Raw genomic sequence first — 14,821 nt, forward strand, 5'->3', positions numbered from 1 at the left:
ATATGACAAATTCTGTTATTCCATATGATAGAGGCTCAACAACTACAAAATAAAGTTTGTGGAAAAATTTTTTTGGGGGGGCAGCTGGAGTGGGTATTGTGCTGTAAACTAAAGACAAAAATGGAGAATTTTGGCTATTTTATAAAAGCCAGATACATGGTTGTATGTAAATAAATGTTTGACTTCTAGCAAATATGACCCAAGTCAAATATAAAGGGTTTCTTCATTCAAAAAAAAAAAGCTATATTTGTTAATATCAAAGTAAAAATGAATCACCTTGAGCTATGTCAGGACGGGCTGTTGCTGCACATTACCACATTCTTTCACTACAAACCATATTTGGTCCTCAGTAGCAACCACTCTGGTAGACCACCACTCTATCCCCCCCACCTCTTTAAAGTAGCATGTCACCTGCTGTGAACAGTGGGTGTCCCTTTGGCCTTTTCCAGTTGTTGGGGTTGTTAAGACCCCAAAGGAACACAACATATTCATTGAGACACAGACAGCAGAGGAAAGAGTCAAATAGTCAATTTTATTAATTATTAAGGAACTCTTCGTTCTTCTTCAGTTATTTCAGTTAGATAGACTTCTTTCTTAAGGTTTCACAACAAAACCCTTACTTCCCTGTGTCCCAAAAAGAAGCCAAAAGTTACAAAAGAAAGTTGGGGCCTGGAAGGCCAGCTAAACAGAAACAACAGGTGCTGCAGTGGGCCAACCCCATACAGGGCCGTTGAAGCTGTTGCAAACACCAAACTAACAAAAAAGCAAAAACTCCTAAACCCAATCAAAAGAAAAGCGAGAACAGGACAGCCAGTCCCACCAGGCCCAAAAGAGAAGAAAAAGTCCAAAAACAACACTACAAAAGTATTCACAGGACAAACTCAGGCCTAAGGCTTGAGGCCTGCATCCTGACAGCTGGCAGCTGTGCGTGCTGACGAGCCACGCCCAGACCCTGGCACAAAGTGAGCTGGAGAAGGTGAGAGAGAGAGACGCACCCGCAAACAAACCTATTTATAGGCTGACGGAGGGGGCATTTCCACAAAAAATTACCCACAAAAATCAATAGACAAAAAAACAACCTAAAAAATAAACCAGAAAAGAAAAAAATATAATACAAAAATAATAAGTAATCATGTGCCCAGCACGTAACAGGGGTCCATAGTACTGAGATGCCTGCACAGTGTAAGGGGAAGCATGCCACATGGTCGTAATGTTGCAGCTGATGTTCCCTCACTGAAAGTACTACTGTACATCGCAAGTGGTTCTTCCAAGTAACCGTTTGTCTCAAAGTCAGGTACAGCAGTACTCAAGGATTCCTTAAAAAGTGTCCCAAAGCTCTTTGATCATTGTGTTGGATCTGTAGAAACACCAGAACCTGTAAGACTTGAATCAAATGTCTTTGTCAGGTACAATAAATAAAAATTTAAACCAAAAAATGGATTGTTCAAAGCATATAACACATGGTACACTAGTTTTATAAACCAGTAAAAAGTTTGAGTGATACCTATTTACAGCTGGGTGGACTGGGACAATGCAGATAAAGTGCACTGTCCAAGGACACAGGTAGCATGACTTGGAATAAAATCCACTTCTTAAAATGTAAATGCTTTGTACAAACAAAATTTGCATTGCATTCAAGGTTGTCCAATACAAGTTCAAATTAATAAAGAAACAGGTTATAAAATGTCTTTTCTCTGTAGTGTATTTTGTGGTAAAATATGTGCCAAAATGGCAACTAAAAATTCAATAGTTTCTAGAGGAGCACCCACCATCCAAGATCACTCTTCTTAGTCACGCCTTGCTTGTTTGCAATTCAACACCCCACCACACACACACACAGTTGCCCCTGTGTGTACGTACAAAACCCCCCATCTTTTTCAGACAGGCACGTGTTCGTATGTACGTCGGTATCGGCTGCTGATAAAGTAGTTTTACCACGATCACAAACTGCCGTGCGATGGCGGAGGAGGCCGACAAATTCTTCCTAGCTGGCCAGCACCACGGCATGACAGCAGCTGCACTCGCCCCAGCACACGCAGCTGCAGCGGCTCCACAGCACACACCAGCACTGCCTCTGGCAGCTGCGTCTCTCCCTCCACGGCAGTGCTCACAAACCGACTTCTGTTTCTACCGCACAGCGTTTGGAGCCAAAGCCGAAAGCTGCTGCTCATCATGCACCTTTCAGTGTAAGGGAAACGGCAGGGCCGGCGCTCTTTAGTAGCCTTGAGTGCTGGTCGCAACAACAGGCTGCTGTTCATCCAGGACGACATCTGGGGTCAACAGTTACTGTGTGACACTGGAGCACAACAGAGCATCCTGCCAGCAGCCAACCTCAACATCTTGGTGGATGGAGTGTGGAGTGAGCCTGCACCTCACAGCCAGTGGCGGCGCCAAGGGGAGGCTTGGGGGGGCTTAAGCCCACCCAATAATAGCCAAGCCCCCCCTCAGCCCCCCAATAATTCTGCCAATAATGTGAATAGCAACTGACATATTTGTGGATCTCAATTGCAGTTTTGCACTGAGAATGTCTCAATATTGCGGAACTGAGCAAAGTGACAAATGTGTGTGTTCGGTGATCCACTAATGCTGAATCACCCTTCACAAACAGAATTTTCAGTTTTGCAAATAAACATTTATTTGTAAAAACCCACACACAAGTTACAAATCAGAAATTTGTGTTTGTGGATCACAAAGTATGTGTACAAATCAAAGGATATTTGTAAATCACCCTCTGTGCATTTGCAAGTATTAATGAGACAAATTTAACTCCATACTCCAAAAATTTAGGTTTCCTAAATATTTATTATGGCCACTCTTAAAACTTCACTTATCTTTATTTATACCTATGTGCAAATTTACTGAACTTGCAATGATTCTGAGTGTTGTGTGTGTGCATTGATACCACATTTTAGAGGAGCACGGGTGACTAAAACATATACCTTGGTATTCATAAAGCAATTTACTATATATTGTTCATTTCAATTACATTTTGTGGAGCCCCTCCAACTTTTACCCCAGCTTCCCCTCAGCCCCCCCAACAAAAATTTCCTGGGACCGCCACTGCATTTCCGTACAGCACCCGGCACTGGAACTTCATCACGGCCAAGGTCGCCGTTCCACTCCTGTGTACGAACTTTCTCTGTGTGTATGGACTGCTGGTGGATGTCAAAAATCTGCCATCTGATCAACGCCACCACCTTTTCTTCGCAGGGACATTTTCCACCGCCTGCTTGGCAAACTCCCCGCTCTCACACAACCCATTTTCTCTGCCCCTGCTGCCAAGCATGGAGTGAAGCACCACATAGCCACCACGGACCCCCAGTGTACGCCTGTGCAAGATGCCTTGACCCAGCCAAGCTCAGCATCGCCAAAATGGAATTCCACAGCATGGAATGCCTTGGCATCATCCGCCACTCTGACAACCCATGGGCATTGCCCCTCCACATGGTGCCAAAACCTGGCATTGGGTGGCGCCCATGTGGTGACTACCACCAACTCAATGACATCACAACACCAGACTGCTACCCCATGCCCCATGTACAGGATGTTTTGGTGCACCTGGTGGGCACAACCATCTTCTCCAAGGTGGACCTCGTCCATGGATACCACCAGGTGCTGGTCCACCCACGAGACATAGCCAAAACGGCAGTGATCACGCCATTCGGACTGTTTGAGTTCCTGAGGATACCTTCTGGACTAAAATGTTGCCCAGTCTTTCCAGTGCCTTATGGACTCTGCTGCGTGACCTGCCATTCCTGATCGTCTACCTTAACGACATCCTGGTGGTCAGCTCCTCCCAAGCGGAACACTTGACCCATCTGCAGATACTTTTTAAGCGCCTTAGCCGGCACAGCCTGATGACCAACCCAGCAAAGTGCTAGTTTGGACTCACCACCATTGACTTTCTAGGGCACAGAGTCACAAAAGACAGCACTAAGGTCTCAAACACAATAAAATTTAATTTACAAAATTATAAACAAATTAGACCATTCATCACAACTGCGGCAGCAAAGTCCTGCCTATTAAGATACTTGATCGAAAGCCTCAGTCTTATCACACGTGTGCACTATTTGAGAAATATAATTTTGAAAATTTTGAAAATTTTAAAAATTTCAAAAATAATTGTCTGGTGTATCGGGTACTGAATGGACTCACCCCACCACCTCTTAATGAATTTATTTTAAAAAGTAATAGTGAGACTAGTACTCGGTCCACAGTGAGGGGGAATTGTTTGGTAGTTTCAACAGTCCACATTTGCACAAAATGTGCTTTCTATAAAGGGCTGTTCCAGTTGGAATGCTCTACCAATTACAGTTAGAGAAAGAAACACGTATGTTTTATTTAAAAGGGGACTTAAAGAATGGCTCCTTGGTCAGCAAAACTGTGAACATAAGCAGAGATTTTAGATGAAGAAGAGGGTATAGAGGAGTGTGTAAAATATTTTCTTTTTTGTTTATGATCAGCACTTTAACATTTAGGCACTTTAGCAATAGTGTTGATTTTGTGTTATCTCGTTTGTATTGTCATGTTAATTTGTTTATTGTAGTGTTTGTCTCGTAATGTGTTATATTGTATTGTATTCCTTTGTATGGGTCGTGTGTTTGTGTTGGTGGTATTTTTACCCCATGGGACTGCGGATGGAAAATACCCTTGAGCTAAATCTGGCATATTTACAGTACTTGTTTACTGTTCATTAATATGCATTGTCCCATTCAAATAAATTAATAAATGAAATGAAATCCCCGAAGCTGCTGCAGTCATGCGCCTGTTGTACAAGGCTCTTAAGGGGAAAGCTCCCAAACATATGGTGGACTGGTCAGAGAGACATGGCATTCTTCAATGCCAAAACAACCCTGGCTTCCGCAATGATGCTAGCACATCCATCACCTGATGCCCCTGTATCCACAGATGCATCAGACTACATGGTTGGTGCAGTACACGAACAGTGGGTAAACGGGCATGGCAGCCGCTTGCTTTCTGGAGTTGACAGTTGCACCTCAATGAGTGCAAATACAGCACCTTCGACTGGGAGCTGCTCACCCTGCACCTTGCCGTCTGACACTTCCGCACGCTACTTGAGGGGCGCTGGTTTACAGCTTTCATTGACCATAAGCCGCTGACGTTCAACATGGCCAAAGTCTCAGAACCCTGGTCCGCCCGCCAGCAATGACCGCTCACCAGAGTTTACTACAGACATCCAACACATCGCCGGCAAGATGAACTCTGTTGCAGACTGCCCCTCCAGAGCCTTCACAGCCACTGTCCACCTCAACCTGGACTACAACCACATGACTGCAGATCAAACTGCCGATCTGGAGGTACAAACACTCACATCAGCTATCACCGGATTACAGCTCACAGACATCACCTTCGGTGAGGGTGGCGCCCAACTGCTCTGTGACTTCTCCACAGGGCAGCCACAGCCAGTTGTCCCCACCACATGGAAGCAGCACATCTTTGACACTGTGCACAGCCTTTCCCACCCTGGAGTGAAAAAATCACAATGGCTGGTGGCAGCCAAGTTCTTCTGGCACAGGCTAAAAAAGGACGTCAGAACCTGGGCGACCTCTTGTGGCACTTGCCAGCGTTCCAAAGTTCACAGGCACATCAAAGCCCCCCTGACCCAGTTCCCAGTACCTGAATGGTAGTTCAAACACGTTAATGTGGACCTTGTGGGACCCCTTCCCCCCTCCTCAGGATTTACACACCTCCTCACCATGGTGGACAGAAACCCTCGGTGGCCGGAGGTGGTACCGCTGACGTCCACCTCAATGGCCGACATGGCCCAAGCATTCATTGGTACATGAGTCGCTTGTTTTGGAACCCCAGCGAACCTCTCTTCAGACAGAGGCTCACAGTTCACGTCGGAATGATGAAACGCGATAGTCGACTGCCTGGGGGCAAACTCCATTGGACCGCGGCGTATCACCCCACAGGCCAATGGACTGTGTGACCGCTTCCATTGCTCCATGAAAGCCACTCTATGCGCTGGATTAACTTACAGCGTGCTCCCATGGGTCATGCTGGGCCTGTGGACCGCCCCCAAGGAGGGCCTCCAGTCCTCATCAGCAGAGCTAGTTTATGGTCAACCACTACAGGTCCCTGGAGATTTCATCCCTGATACCACAGCCCCCTGGTCAGCAACCCGCCAAAAGGGCAACCTTCAGGACAAACTTTGACTTTTGGACCCGTGCTGACTACACAAAATGGCACTCTGTTTTCCTACACGCCCCCATGCCTGCAGTCAGCTGACTATGTTTTTATTTGTCACAACAAACACAGAGGACCACTACAGCCCCATTACGACGGCCCCTTTCGTGTCTTTAACACAAGTGACAAAACCATTGTGGTGGACGTCGGCGGCAAAGCCGAACACCTCAAACCGTTCCACCTGGATCTACACTGACCGATGGAGCTGGCATGCCCACATACATGAGGCGGCCCACCAAGCCACCCAACACACACGTCTAAAGCTCCTACACACAGCGCAACCGACACCCCGCTGCGACGGAGCCGCTGTGGCCAGATTATACGCCCCCCTGTCATTGACTTTTCTTTAAAATTTTTCCATATTTGTTCTTCCCTATAGTGAATTCTGGGAGGGCCTGTGTAGCGCACACAAAAGGAGTTTCCCATACAGAATTCACCAACTCAAACATTGTAGAAGGAAATGCAATAACTTGCAAGAACACTGGTTTTCCTGCTTTACTCATGGACATAGTCACACCTCTGTGGATCATGATGCTCAAAGTCACATGCTCCTGTGAATTGCCACACAAAGGTTTTTCAAGTGCCATTTGGAAAGCTTTGGCTTCCTGTGCTTTGTTCCAGCTGCAGACAGGAATGCATATTTGATATGCCCGGTCTTTGGTCATCCACGAACACCCCCGTGGAGTTCAAGCCGGGCTAGGAGTATTTAAGATGGTGCCTGAAAAGTGATGCTTCAGTATTTTACTTTTCTGTGATTAAGGCCCCGTCACACTATACTTACTAGGGATACCAAAGCCAAAATGAAACAAGAAATCTGGACTTGCGTTGACTTTCAGAGTCAACGCAAGTCCATTTAACCGTCATCTAGCTTTGTTCGTGCAGCTGGCGCTTTGTCAGAATTTTCAAACTGGTGAAAAATGTGAATGAATCCCGAAATTGGCCAACTTCGTTCATCCTCCCTAGTCCGACATCTTGCGCGAACATTGACGATATCTGAACAGATCTATAACTAAAGATCCGATGAGCTGAACGTGACTTGTCCATGTGTGGGACGAAAAGCAACATTGTCATACAGAAACAATAGCGACAAGAAAGTTTTATCAACTACTTTAACTATTTACGCACATTCGCATGCCGTCTGTGGCTGGAGAGGCTGTGCGTGCACACACACAAATGGCTGTGCGCATGTTTTTGTGAAGACAGACCTGTTGTCAAGGCAACTCTCGCACCTGCAGGTGCTGTGGAGAGGCTTTTCAGTGATGGGAGAAGTGCAGGCTCATTTGACCACTTTTTCTCGACGATTTGTGACTTTTTGACTTTTTTCCTTTGTTCAGCTATCACCATGTGACTGGGCCCTAAAGCACATGCTCTGCGTGTTTGAATGTAGAACTCGTCTCCCTTTATTGTTTCTGACTCAGTTTCTACACACTTAATGCTTTAAGTATGACTAAATGCTTTTTTCAGAATTAAATATACCACTCCTTGGGTGGTGGTAGTGGCCCCGAGGAGCCGTGGTGGGCGATCTTTATTTTCATTTCTGAAAGGTGGCAACCCTACCCTCTCTCAGTCTGACTCTCTACACCCAAAGTGATCAAATGGAATAAAGTGATTATTAGCTATCATTCTAAAGTAAGCTTTAAGCAAAAACGTGGTGCTAATCTGTTAATCGCTGCTGGCGCTCCGTTATGATGCTGCAAATGCGCCACCATGACGCATGCGCAGTGAAGGCAGGGGGGTGCGGAGTCCATGATGACACCGGTGTCGCAGACCGAACGGATCCCCTAAAATTCGGTCCACCCTGTCTTCACTGCGCATGCGGCATTTCGAAGCATCGGCAGTATTTCACAGACTATCACCTCGTTTCTGCTTCAAACTGCACTCCAGTCATCATCTATCTCAATGACAGATATCTGAAGCTTTTGTACAACAATCATTTCCACATAAATTCAGCATTATTTCACAATAAAAGATGGAGGAAGCGATCAGAACACAGCAGCCAGGATGAGCTGCTTCTGCTGCGTTCACTGCTCCTCCGTCATTTCAAAGCATCATGGATTATCGCCTCATTTCTGCTTAAAACTGACTTTGGAATGATTTAAGAGGTTTTACTTTGTTATCTGATGGTTAATAATAATAATATTCCCTTTGATTGCTTTGGGTGAAGAGACGCCGTCTCAGACGAGCTGATGTGGTCCCAAATGACGCATGAGCAGTGGAGGGAGAGCGGACCAATTTTTAGGGGGAGACCATTAGGTCTGCTACACTGGCATGCAGCTCCTATCAGGTTGGCTTATAAAGTACAGACCTGGCAACCGGGAGGCTTATACAGTGCATACTTGGCAACTCGCTCAAAAAAGAACAGAAACGCAACAAATAATGTTCAATTTTTTTGTCCCAGTGGAACACAATAAAACAAGTATCAAGCTGTACTAACTAGGACATCTCATTTAAAGATATTTGAACATGGCTGAAGCTGTTTTAGGTGCACTGACACAAGCATGCTTTCTGAATCACAGAGGATCCATGTCAAGCCATGACAATGTAAACAAGACAAATAATTACCTTTTTAGATGGCTCAAAGTGCTTTCTGCAGCTTGTTAGGCGTGCGCGAATGGTTCCGGCTGCAGCCTCCTCTGTGATTCAGGAGCGTCCAGCGCAGAGCACGTGGCAGCCGGTAGAACAAAGAACGGTGTCACCTGTGAACACAGCAGGTGGGATCATCACAACACAGTTCGTGCTGTTGCGTGAGTCTCAGGCATGCTCGTGTCAGGGCACCTAGAAGAGTCCCTGACAAGCTGTCCCGGATATTGATGTTTGCTGTAAGTGGCAATGTCCCTGCTATACATATAAAGCTGTCTTGGCCCCCTGTGGTGCTTTTCCTGTAGGAACCCCTGTGGGGTTGTTAATGGGCGGGGCCAGGCTGCTATGGAAGGTCTCTGAGTTGTCAGAGAAGGGAGAAATGTAGAAATAATGAGAGAAATAAAGTGACATTGTTGAAATGGGCTCCTTCAATCATCACAATTTCTACACTGGGCTGATTTTGGATCAAGGATGAATGTTGTGAAAACAGAAAATTGATAAGACTAATATTTTTTGGAGAAATTAGGGATATTAGGTAACAACAGTGAACAATGGACAATAATATCATTAATCAGTCCCTGGTAACCACACAAGCTCTGAACAAAGGAAATATCTCAACCTTGCCAGTTGTAAAACATGCCATCAACTAAATATGCCAAATACGAGGTCTGTCCGTAAAGTATAGGTCCTTTTTATTTTTTTCAAAAACTATATGGATTTCATTCATATGTTTTTACGTCAGACATGCTTGAACCCTCGTGCGCATGCGTGAGTTTTTCCACGCCTGTCGGTGACGTCATTCGCCTGTGAGCACTCCTTGTGGGAGGAGTCGTCCAGCCCCTCGTCGGAATTCCTTTGTCTGAGAAGTTGCTGAGAGACTGGCGCTTTGTTTGATCAAAATTTTTTCTAAACCTGTGAGACACATCGAAGTGGACACGGTTCGAAAAATTAAGCTGGTTTTCAGTGAAAATTTTAACAGCTGATGAGAGATTTTGAGGTGATTCTGTCGCTTTAAGGACTTTTCACGGTGCGAGACGTCGTGCAGCGCTCTCAGGCGGCGTCATCAGCCTGTTTCAAGCTTAAAACCTCCACATTTCAGGCTCTGTTGATCCAGGACGTCGTGAGAGAACAGAGAAGTTTCAGAAGAAGTCGGTTTCAGCATTTTATCCGGATATTCCACTGTTAAAGGAGATTTTTTAATGAAAGACGTGCGGGCGGATTGCAGCGTCGGCTCGCAGCCGCCGCGACGCTCCGTCACAGGAAAAACACCTCTGCTGGAAGCCTTAAGGACAAGTTGGAACATCTCCAGCTGATAAACAATTTCTCATATACTCACTCCACTGAAAGCCATCAAAAGCCAACTGGATTTTAACAAATGGTTATCAACACGGAGGTGTTTTTCCTGTGCCGCCGTGCCGCGTCGGCTGCGTCTCGACGCGCGGACCCGTCCGCACGTCTTTCATTAAAAAAATCTCCTTTAACAGTGGAATATCCGGATAAAATGCTGAAACCGACTTCTTCTGAAACGTCTCTGTTCTCTCACGACGTCCTGGATCAATAGAGCCTGAAATGTGGAGGTTTTAAGCTTAAAACAGGCTGATGACGGCGCCTGAGAGCGCTGAGCGACGTCTCGCACCGTGAAAAGTCCTTAAATCGACAGAATCACCTCAAAATCTCTCATCAGCTGTTAAAATTTTCACTGAAAACCAGCTTAATTTTTCGAACCATGTCCACTTCGATGTGTCTCACAGGTTTAGAAAAAATTCTGATCAAACAAAGCGCCAGTCTCTCAGCAACTTCTCAGACAAAGGAATTCCGACGAGGGGCTGGACGACTCCTCCCACAAGGAGTGCTCACAGGCGAATGACGTCACCGACAGGCGTGGAAAAACTCACGCATGCGCACGAGGGTTCATGCATGTCTGACGTAAAAACATATGAATGAAATCCATATAGTTTTTGAAAAAAATAAAAAGGACCTATACTTTACGGACAGCCCTCGTAATAAATACAATTATTCACAAAACTTTATTTTAATTTCTGGCACTTTTTCCAGGCACACTTAAAATCATTATAGAAACTTTGCCAAATTTATTACCACCCTTGAAAAATGTCAGCTACCTATTTTGTAAACACTACCCAATCTAGAACCCATGGATCTCCACGGGCAACATGCCAGTTTTATTTAAATGCTGAAGATAAAAACTCCTATTTAGTTCACGTCTTTTTTAGGTTTTGAGACCAGTGTGGCTCCATGTTTGGTTCTAACTTAACGTAATTACTGATTGTGTACTTACCAATTTGAGGAAATAAAGAACATATGAGAACAACAGCCATGCTTTCTAGTTTATTTTCATTTATTTATTTTTTATTTATATAGTGCCAAATCACAACAAGGTTGCCTCAAGGCACTTCACACAAGTAAGGTGTAACCTTACCAACCCCCAAAGCAACAGTGGTAAGGAAAAACTCCCTCTGAGGAAGAAACCTCAAGCAGACCAGACTCAAAGGGGTGACCCTCTGCTTGGGCCATGTTACAGACATAAATTACAGAACAATTCACAAAACGAACATACAGGAAATGTTGCCAGTGCACAGGACGGTTTCCGGAACAAATACCACACCCATCTCTGGATGGAGCTGCACCTCAAACAGAGAGAAAAGAAAAAAGCAGAATCAAGCATCAGAAAGACAACAAATACGGTATAATTTGTCAGCATTAAGCGACAAGAAAAACAGAAGAAATACTAAGGTGATCGCCGGCCACTAGCCCGAAGCTTCACTGAAAGACCCAGAATTTAGATAAAATTGAGGCCGTGGCATGCTCCATTTCCTAATAAAATGAATTAAAAGAGTAAAAAGCATAATAACATACTATGCCAGTATGCTAGCCATACGAAAGGGAAAATAAGTGCATCTTAAATCTGGACTTGAAAGTCTCTACAGAATCTGACTGTTTTATTAATGCAAGGAGATCATTCCACAGAACAGGGGCATGATAAGAGAAAGCTCTGTGACCCGCAGACTTTTTATTCACTCTAGGGACACAAAGTAATCCTGCACCTTGAGAACGCAAAGCCCGGGCCTGTACATAGGGTTTAATTAGGTCAGCTAGGTAGGGAGGTGCCAGTCCGTGAGGAATTTTATAGGCTAGTATCAGAACCTTAAAATCTGATCTCACTGGGACAGGAAGCCAGTGAAGGGATGCTAAAATGGGTGTAATGTGGTCAAACGTTCTGCTTCATGTCAGAACTCTGGCAGCAGCATTTTGAACCAATTGGAGAGCCCTAATGCTGGACTACGGTAAACCAGAAAATAGAATATTGCAATAGTCCAATCTAGAAGAAACAAACGCATGATTCAGGGTCTCAGCATCAGCCATAGACAGGATGGGACGAATCTTCACTATATTTTGCAGGTGGAAGAAGTCCTCGTTATAGCTCTAATGTGGAGGCCAAAGGACAACGTAGGATCAGAAATTACCCCAAGTTTCCTCACTTTGTCAGTGTATGATGTGTGATGTATGACACACGAGCCTAGGCCAAGCATTAACTGGTCAAATTGATGCCGATGTCTCACTGGACCAAGAACCATCATTTCAGTCTTATCAGAGCTTAAAAGTAGGAAGTTGCTAGACATCCAACTTCTCACTGATGCAAGGCAATCTTCTAAGGATTTTATGTGGATGAGATTACCAGCAGTTATCGGCATGTATAACTGACTATCATCAGCATAGCAGTGAAAGGTAATCCCAAAACACTGCAATATGTGCCCAAGGGGTGCTATATAAAGGGAGAACAGCAGGGGGCCTAAGACGGACCACTATGGAACCCCAAATTTCATGTCACTACCTCAGGTTAAAGGTAGTGTTATTGTACAAAACACAATAAGAACGACTGCTCAGGATGTCAACCAAGCAAGGACATTTCCAGTATTCCCAAAATGATTCTCCAGCCTATCAAGTAGAATATGATGATCCACGGTATCAAAGTTGTTGCAGTTTCCCTGATCTATTACTAAATGCAGTGGGTATGCAGCCGGGTCTCACAATTTTTTCCATGCCCCCATCATGAAAAGTGCCCACTTGTCATGACATTTTTTTTTTGTTTTGCTATTTATAATCTTCCCCTTCTCGTGACTCTAACCATGATCATAGTGTTAGTGAGTACCCTCCACAAACATTAATCATGACCCCCCCCAGATGCCCCCCCTTCACCCCACATTTGGTGCCCCGTCATGAAATGAATTCATGCCCTCTTTACGAAAAGCGCCCCATTTTCATACCCCCAACACGAACCCATAGATTAATGTACTTTTCGTTATCCAGTCCTACAAACTGCCATGAAATTGTGTTGGTATGATACGCTCTGTCAGAGCTGTGCATATACTTACACACATTTCTAAATCTAGGTACAAACTGATAAAATCCATAGTTTGCATAGAAATGTACATACAGTACACACAGTTGAAGCACAAATCTTGGTATGAACGGTTGATAAATGAGTACTCTTGTAGCATCCGACCGTAAAACTCCGTGTCTGCTTGATGCGGCTGCTAGCTGTTGTGTTGTTGCTGTGTCTGTCATTTTGGAGTATTTTATTACATATACCTCTAAAAATATGTCTTGTATAGTAAAGCATTCTAATGGATTAAGATGTCCCTGCTGTAATATTCACGCTGACTGAAGTTCTCATGGAATTTAATGTTGTACGTTAACAGCGTTAATGTCACAGGGTTCCCACTTTCCTGTTGCCTACCTTGTGTTTTGGTTTTATTTTGTGTGTATGTGTGCTGTATAGTGGGCAATAGGTAATGGACCTACGAATTATCCTGTACTGCCCCAACTTGGCGATTGGTTAATTGCAGCCTTGAGAACCGTTTAAATAGGCTGTGTTTGGTCTGACTTGGGAGCCGTGCTTTGAGCGGAGCAGGCTGCTGTTGGAGGGAGAGGAGGACGTCTCGTGTGACGCAGACCCGGAAGCGGAAGCGAGAGAAGGAGTGTCGCATGGATTAGCGACAGCTGCGGAGAAGAGAGGAGACGGGACCAGCGCACAAACAGCTGAGTGAAGGGACGATTTCCCCCTACCGTGTGTGTTTGTGGTGTACGGTTGGGACGTGAGTGAAGCACCGGCTCAGTGTTTGTTTATTTCTGTGTCCCACAGTTGTCGCACGCGTCTGGTCGAGTCGGCAGGAGAGGGAGGAGCAGATCAGCATTTAGATACGCCTTTAAAGCCACACATAAAGGGACGTGCACCATTGAGCGTGTTGCTGTGTGTGTGGTGTTCTTTTATTTTATTTTATTATTGAGCATGTCCGGTGGCTAAGGTCTGACTCTGCGTCCCACAGGGAAGCCTACGCCAGCGCGGTGCGGCCTGGGAAGAGGAGTGAGGCGGGGAGCCGAGGAGACACGGAGTCGTTGTGCAACGCTACTGTCACAATAAGTAAAGGAACGTGTCCTGCTATATATTTGTGTGTGTGGGTCGAGCATGGGAGGGGCACTTGTTTGAGTCCCGTTATATTTGTCCCCAGCTCCGCATGGTGGCGCTGGTCTGGTGACGGAGGTGGTCGTGGAGCGGACGCGAACAAGGACTTCCGCACGGGAGGGGCACTTGTTTGAGTCCCGTTATATTTGTCGACATATACCAATACATTCTCGTAATGACGGACTTGTTTTCTAAATATGCCATTGCAGTCCCTACCCGTGATCAAACTGCGGACACCACGGCCAAGGCTTTGTACAAAAACCTGATTTTGACATTTGGATGTCCTGAACGGTTGCTGTCGGACCGGGGTGCTGCGTTCGAGTCAGCCCTGGTTAAACAGCTGTGCCAGTTATATGGATGCCACAAGGATCGAACCACTGCATACCACCCTCAAAGCAATGGTACGTGTGAACGGTTTAATCAAACTTTGCTGCAACTGTTAAATTCACTCACCGAACCCAAACAGAATAAGTGGCCTGACAAACTGCCTGCCCTGGTACAGGCCTACAATAACACTGTACACAGTACCACTGGCTTGACACCACATTA

This window comes from Thalassophryne amazonica, chromosome 2, assembly GCF_902500255.1.
Source record: "Thalassophryne amazonica chromosome 2, fThaAma1.1, whole genome shotgun sequence".
Taxonomy (NCBI): Eukaryota; Metazoa; Chordata; class Actinopteri; order Batrachoidiformes; family Batrachoididae; genus Thalassophryne; species Thalassophryne amazonica.